This window comes from Leguminivora glycinivorella, chromosome Z (genome assembly GCF_023078275.1).
Source record: "Leguminivora glycinivorella isolate SPB_JAAS2020 chromosome Z, LegGlyc_1.1, whole genome shotgun sequence".
Lineage (NCBI taxonomy): Eukaryota > Metazoa > Arthropoda > Insecta > Lepidoptera > Tortricidae > Leguminivora > Leguminivora glycinivorella.
The window spans coordinates 16,534,916-16,543,086 of NC_062998.1; positions in this window are offsets into that span (position 1 = coordinate 16,534,916).

The window sequence follows — 8,171 nt, forward strand, 5'->3', positions numbered from 1 at the left end:
ATAAGTCTGTGCTTGATTTTATAGGGAGTAATTCTTGTAAAATTAAGCTTATATTATAGCACGTAAAGGAAACTTTACTTGTTTGTTTAGTTGGTCAGTAAAATTGAACTTAGTAATTTTCTATGGGGTTATTTTATGAAAGTTATAAGCCAGATCATTGTTTGTGACAGACTGTTGTCCGGCTAAGCGCTTTATACCTTCCGGCTGTTAAACATAAGGCGTTTAGGAGTCTTTTTGTTCCAAGTGGAGGCTTGGACGCTTTTTTATATTTACAAAAGCGTACTTTCTCACCGGTCTCAAAGAGTCCAACTGTTAGATGGAAGTGAGGACTTTCACGATTGACGAAAGACATTAGGAGTAATCCTTGCTCACTGAAGTCGGCAGTATTTGAGGCTGGGGTCCTATATATATATATATATATTTATTTACTCGGTGCTCTGGTTCATGCTGGCGTTTGTCGCTGGGGATTTCGGTTGTGATCGATCCAAATCTAAGTAAAGTTTGATCGCAGTCTGGGTCTCCCATGTGGCTGGTACTGGTGTGTCCTAGAATACTGGATATATACACAGATAGGGCGATCTACTGTCTGCTACCCTAGCCTGCGGGCAAAAGCAGTGGGGGGGATCTAACCAACTCAAGCCTATAGGTTGCCTATCTCACCTTCGCTGGCTGAACTGTACAGCTTATGGTAGGGATACACTTGTGCATATTCTGAACATTAGATCTATGGTAAGTGATGGTCTGTGTTTCAGATATGCTAGAGTAGGGAAAACGACAGGATTAGGGTAGAGTCATACACTATTTCTATGAAAGTAGAGTTCTTTTATAATTGGTCTTAAAATATTAAATTGATCAACGTGTATTGTGGAGAAATAATTTAACTACTACTATTTATATGGTTTAAATGGACTTTAAATGTGGTGTTTACTATCTTAAAATATGTGGTAAAACTGGTAATTTATAAAATCTCTTATTACTTAATTTATTTGAGTGAAATTAATAATTGTGGTAGCAATTTCTGATCTTTAGGTGTAGCGACGGGACGCTAAGTGTTGCTAACTAGTTTTTCAAGGTAAATTCTATCAAGTCTGTTAGGGAAACAAACTATCTTTGGAATAAAAGGATAGGTTTGTTATAGGGTCCAGTGGCATGCGAGCGCCGTCCACTGATGGAAAGTCAAAAGCTTAGAAAAGTTAGTAGACTTACTTAGTTCTCATAAAAGTTAGCGACTGCTCGGTGTTTCGATAAAACATTAGAAAGATCGAGAAGTTATGGTCTAATAGCAGTATTGGGGAAAAGGGGGGTTTTAGCTAGGGAAAAGAAACAAATAAAAAAAGGGGGTTAGTTCGTAGATAGATAGCCCTTCAGGCTTACTTGGTTAGGATGCCCGATAAAGTGGTTTGATTGGGCTTAAGGGTCGTATACCACATCGCAAGTTCGTACCCAAACCAGGACCACTAATAAGGCGTAGTGGATGATTACCAAAATATTTTTTAATATTTATTTCATGTATGTTTCACTCACTAACTTCTATTCTAAAATTTTCTTCATTACGTCACAGTGGCGGCGCGCTCATACAATCCAATTCCCACCGAGTTGCCCTAGATGTTCCGCAACAAATACCAAAGTTACAAACCACCATTGAAATAAAAAAAACATACTTATAATTAAAACATTACGTATTGCCTCACAAATAATAACACCATTTGCTTAAATTCAAATATGTACCTAAAATTATCGGGCGCGCGAACGCGAAGTGAAGCTACTTATGCCTAAGCTTTCATATTCATTCATGGTCACTCCACACAGATACAAAAATCACGCACACGCTGATAAAGACAGCCCGCTCAACTAAACCACAGAATATATAATAGTACAAGTAACTAAACTCCAAAGCAACTCGGCTTCTTATCGAGTTATTCATTTGAATAAAAACCGTAAACAATGTGTTATAAGGTTTATATTTGAAAACACGCACATACGCATTCACAAAGTCCGCGCGTGTGAGTGTTTGCCTATCGCGAACTCCTATGTACGTAATTTGGGCGCAACTATCTCTTTTACTCTACTCATAGCAGGATTGAGATGACAGAGAAGGGTGACGGCCATTTGCGAACACATAAACAGCCAAGCGCACAACATTCGATGGCTCGCACTTGTTCATTTGAATTTAAAGCTTCGAGTGAAACAAATAAGATTGATATCACAGTGTAATAATTGCATGCTAAATATTGCCATACTAAAATTATAAATGTATTAATGGGTAAAATTTTATTGTGTTTTGTTATCGCACATAAATTTATTTTAAATAAAAGCCTTTAAATATTGATAGTTTCTATTAAAAAACCGAGAATCTTATTTAATTTAAGTTTAGTAATGTGATAATGAACGTTTCTTCATCAGATATACTTTGTATGAAAAGGTTTTTAAATTTGTGGGTGAAAATGGAATAATATCACTGCAACACTTGCGTCCCGCTTGTTACCGAGGTTTCGTGTGCTTTCAAATGTTTTGTGTTATTCTCTCAGTTTTTTTATTAACTTGCTCATTACGTGCAATATATCAGTGAAATTTAAATGATTTGGAGTGTTTCGGTGTCGTGTTTTAGTGACAGTGCAAGCCAGAGTTTCAAGGTTAGATACTACCTGTTTTTAAGAGATAGTTAGGACTTTCTTTGGTTTGTTTAGTAATGACTGTTGATGTTGTATAATAGATTACTTACTAAATGAATCAACACGTTTTTCGACGCAAACATTTGAAATAAAGAAAGTATTGTCACGCGAGGCCGTGATCGTCCAGAGTTAAATATAAGTTATAAGCGGAGAGATGGCTTTTTTAAGCGCTTTCATAGCGGACTGTATGATAAATGCACTTGGATGGGCGCCTATGGTACCTAATATTAAGGTAGGTTGCGGTTTTTAGGGTTCCGTATCCGTAGTCAACTAGGAACCCATATAGTTTCGCCATGTCTGTCTGTCCGTCCGTCCGTCCGTCCGTCCGTCCGCGGATAATCTCAGTAACCGTTAGCACTAGAAAGCTGAAATTTGATACCAATATCAATCACGCCAACAAAGTGCAAAAATAAAAAATGGAAAAAAATGTTTTATTAGGGTACCCCCCCTACATCTAAAGTGGGGGCTGATATTTTTTTTCATTCCAACCCCAACGTGTGATATATTGTTGGATAGGTATTTAAAAATGAATAAGGGTTTACTATGATCGTTTTTTGATAATATTTATATTTTCGGAAATAATCGCTCCTAAAGGAAAAAATGTGCGCCCCCCCCCCCTCTAACTTTTGAACCATATGTTTAAAAAATATGAAAAAAATCATAAAAGTAGAACTTTATAAAGACTTTCTAGGAAGATTGTTTTGAACTTGATAGGTTCAGTAGTTTTTGAGAAAAATACGGAAAACTACGGAACCCTACACAGAGCGTGGCCCGACACGCTCTTGGCCGGTTTAAATTTTTTGCTCTGTGTTGCCTTCCAAATATATTCACGCGCCGCCACTGTTACGTCATTAATTTTCTCACATATAACTTTCTAGGCCTAAATCTGATAAAATACTCTTCTATAACACTATATTATTATGCTACAATAACCTTTATTCTTCTTTAAAATAAAAATAAATAAAATTTTAATATTAGTCAAAAATACAGCTGATACTCATTAAAGGATCTGTGTTATGGCGGTTCACATCGAAGGGTTCTACATAATCACACTAGACGACGCGAGGCCAAAATTTACGGGGTATATTTAAAGGGGGGTAGCTATACTGTCGGTTAGTCAAGTAAGTAAGTGAGCGGAGGTTTAGTTACAAACCGTCAAATTGTAAACTGTCATGGCGTCGGAACGAAGCTAGCGCTCTGATTGGTCGGTTTTATAGTAGATCGTTCTGTGGCCATGGAGTGACTAACACAAATAGACACCGCAATCACAGATGTCAATCAAAAACCTCATTAAACTTTTATCATCAAAATTCGATATATTGTTTAAGGAAATGGTCGAACTCGCCAAATAAACAAAATTGTCAGTTACTTTGCTTATTATGTGGCGGCTTAATTGGTATATTTCTTGTGATTTAATATTCAGTTTTCGAAAAAAAAAACCGTTAGTTTATAATCTTACTAGTGAGATTATAAACTGACGAGTTATGGTGAACCGTAACGTTCACAATTTAACGGAATATTTTTCGTTAGATTATAATCTAACGGAGAGAAACCGTCAAATTGTAAACTGTCATATGCGTCAGGAGCTAGTGCCCTGAATGGTATGTTTTTTGTTAGATCGTTCTGGGCCCATAGAATACCTAACATAAATGGACACTACAATCACAGATGTCAATTTATTAGTACATTACTCTTCTTTCAGTCGTGTTTTGATTTATCGACACTCGTTTCTCGATACACGTGCGAAAAGGAAATTCGTAACTCGTATCGTAACTTGTCGATTTAAAACGTTAATTTATCGCCACTCGTTTCTAACTTCCTTTTTTACGCACTTGTATCGTAATGTACTATTTTAATACATTAATTGACATCTGTGATTGTAGTGTCTATTTATGCTAGGTACTCTATGGGCACAGAACGATCTAACAAAAAACTGACCATTCAGAGCGCTAGCTCCTGACGCATGTGACAGTTTACAATTTGACGGTTTCTCTTCGTTAGATTATAATCTAACGAAAAATAATCCGTTAAATTGTGAACGTTACGGTTCACCATAACTCGTCAGTTTATAATCTCACTAGTAAGATTATAAACTAACGGTTTTTTTTTTTTCGAAAACTGAATATTAAATCACAAGAAATATACCAATTAAGCCGCCACATAATAAGCAAAGTAACTGACAATTTTGTTTATTTGGCGAGTTCGACCATTTCCTTAAACAATATATCGAATTTTGATGATAAAAGTTTAATGAGGTTTTTGATTGACATCTATGATTGCAGTGTCTATTTGTGTCAGTCACTCTATGGCCACAGAACGATCTACTATAAAACAGACCAATCAGAGCGCTAGTTTCGTTCCGACGCCATAACAGTTAGGCTTGTGCCATTTCGTTCGTTGATCGGAGCGCTCCGATCTCGTTCAATCGCTCCCACGAACTAGTTCGCTCTTTTAGGTCTTTTGCTCATTTAGTTCAGCCAGACCAATGACCAACTGCGGTCGGAAAGATCAGAACGAATGGGACCGAATAGTGTCAAAATGATACGAATAGTCCACAGATAGTGACATTCCGGGCCGAAAGGTTGTAAGTAACCGAAGTTTAATATGAAAAGTTGAAGTTTTTTGTTGCTCTGCTAAGTAGGTCTTGCTCTTGCTCGGCGCAGTCACACACTCGTTCTCGTTCCGAACCGCTCGCGCTCGCCGATCCTATACTGAACTAAATGAGCAAAGACCGATTTTCAGAGCACGGAAAGATTCAGTTCATTTCGGTCATTGATGGGATTTTATTCCTAACAGTTCATAGTTCGTGAACGACACAAGCCTAATAACAGTTTACAATTTGACGGTTTCGCTTCGTTAGATTATAATCTAACGCAAAAATATCCGTCAAATTGTGAACTGTACGTTACGGTTCACAATATTTCGTTAGTTCATAATCTCGCTAGTGAAATTATAAACTAACGGTTTTTACAATTTTACGGTGACATATACATATATACAAAAATTGCTCGTTTAAAGGTATAAGATTTTTATGATACTCCGTACGTAGCTGAAACGTGCCGCTAGTATATAGTATAAATAAAAAATAGCCTCTAACGCCCCAACACCGCCAGCATCACGCTTTCGCCTGCTGTTTTCTTGCAGCTCTCGGCAGTAGCTCAGACGATCACTGCCTTCAACATGTAGCCTAGAGTTTAATAGGCTTGCTGTAGGTACTTCGCGCTTAATATAATACATGATAGTAGATTACTGATACAACTAAATACCTAAGATAGTAAAATTCAATTTTATTCAGGTGTTAACGTAGGTATTTTCGATTAACTTTTAACCAAGGACGATTACAATGGCGATTAAATGGTTCTTGCTTTAACTTACGTTTTTGTCGAAATGTATTACTTTAACGATTAACGAGCTAAACTTTTTTAGTAACGGATTAACGATTATCGAAGTTAACTATTTGATTAACGATACCCAGCTATGGGTATTTTGGACCTTTGGGAGGCGTGCGCGGAGCCGAAGCCAACACGTAGATGCCCTTTTGACACTTCAATGAAATATAAGGGGTACACCGAGAGGATGCCGTTGCCCGTCATGGGACGCACGCAGAGACAGCACGCGTGAGGGTGTAAGGATTTGTGTGCGTATGGATTGAGCGAGCACCTTCCGAAAATAAAAAAAAATATGCTGATCATTTAGTAAAAGTTCTAAAACAATTGTAAAACGAATCTCTGAATTTGTAAAAAGATAAATCAAAAGATACAGTCATTAACATGTGCTCACTCAGTTCTCACAAACTACCAACGAAAACAGTGAATGTATTCATTTAACATATCTTATACTATTAAACGAGCAATTCTTGTATATTTATTTATTTATTTATTTATTTATTTATTTATTTATTTATATATACCGACGATCTCGGAAACCGCTCTAACGATTTCGCTGAAATTTGTTTTGTGGGGGTTTTCGGGGGTGAAAAATCGATCTAGCGTAGCCTTAGATCCCGGAAAACGCGAATTTTCGAGTTTTCTTGAGTTTTTCTTTCGCATTTGTAAACGTAAAATATGGTCCTTAATTTCGCCGCGCGCGCATCGATTCCGCGTAGCTCAGTCGCACGAGGTCGGTCTAATGTACGCAGATAGATCGTAGGTGTCAGGGTTTCGAATCCCGGCCAGAAATTAAGTTTTTGTTTTTTGTCTTTTTTTTTGTTTTTGTATTTATAAGAGTTTTTTTTTTATCTAAAGACGTGATATATTAAAATAGAACCGAGCGAAGCTCGGTCGCCCAGATATTAATATTTATATACTAACATTTAGTAAAAAATATGCCAACCTACCTCTATAAATTTAAGATTACCTAGTGACTTATTTAATTTTTTTTTAATAGTTTCTTATGCTCACTCAATCCTCACACTTTTGAAAAGCCGAATTTTGATGAAAAACATAAGATTTAGACCGCTATTATATGTGTATAGTTTAGTAAAAGTGAAATGGGAATTTGTAAAATACAAAACGAACCACTAACGTGTCAGGTCTTTTTATAATATTTTTTTGTAAGTGCTCACTCAGTCCACACGTTTTGAGAAAGTTAAAAATGTAAATATCTTAAGATTTGTAGCACCACAGGCACTCGAAAGTACTTCAACATTTAGTAAACATTTTTACTAAATATCCACCATCTAATATTTTATATTCGTTGTCTGGTTTTAAAGATATTCAGACATAACTTTTCTCATACAAATGTATCAAGTAGGGTGACCACACTATGTCGGCTCCTGATTTCTTACTAGTGAAGTATTATATTCTTTGTTTCTTACCAATTATCATTCATGTCCTTTTTAATGCATGCATGTCGATATGGTTATTATCCTGACGTCGATAAAAATTACACAATACACATCATCACTAGGCCAAGAACATAACCTAAAAACAGTTTGCAGATGGAGAATTAATATGGTATTAGTTTAATATAAACTAATATTGTCTTCGGTTACCGCGATAGTTACTCATGAAATAAAACTATGGAAACTGATTAAATCGCGTATAATGAATTTAAAATACATCCCGACGTTTCGAACTCTTTACAGCGTTTGTGGTCAACGGGTGACTGAGGAAAAATTAAAATGTGCAAAAGCTACCCACATACAAGAAATATTAACGAACCATGGCCACAAATAATATAGATTTCTAAGGCAGGTTCACACACTATTAATAAAGCTAGTTATACAATATTCAAAAAATTTTACCATTATTATGTTAAAAAAAAAAACAATTAATCTACACAAAATTGACAAAGAACAAACTGCAAATGTCCAACACCAGATGTACTACAGTAGTACATCTGATAATGGAACAAGCACGACGAAGGCTGTGAGGCATTTGTGTTGTATGGTGTTGGACATTTGCAGTTTGTTCTTTGTCAATTTTGTGTAGATTAATTGTTTTTTTTTTTTTTTTTAACATAATAATGGTAAATTTTTTTGAATATTGTATAACTAGC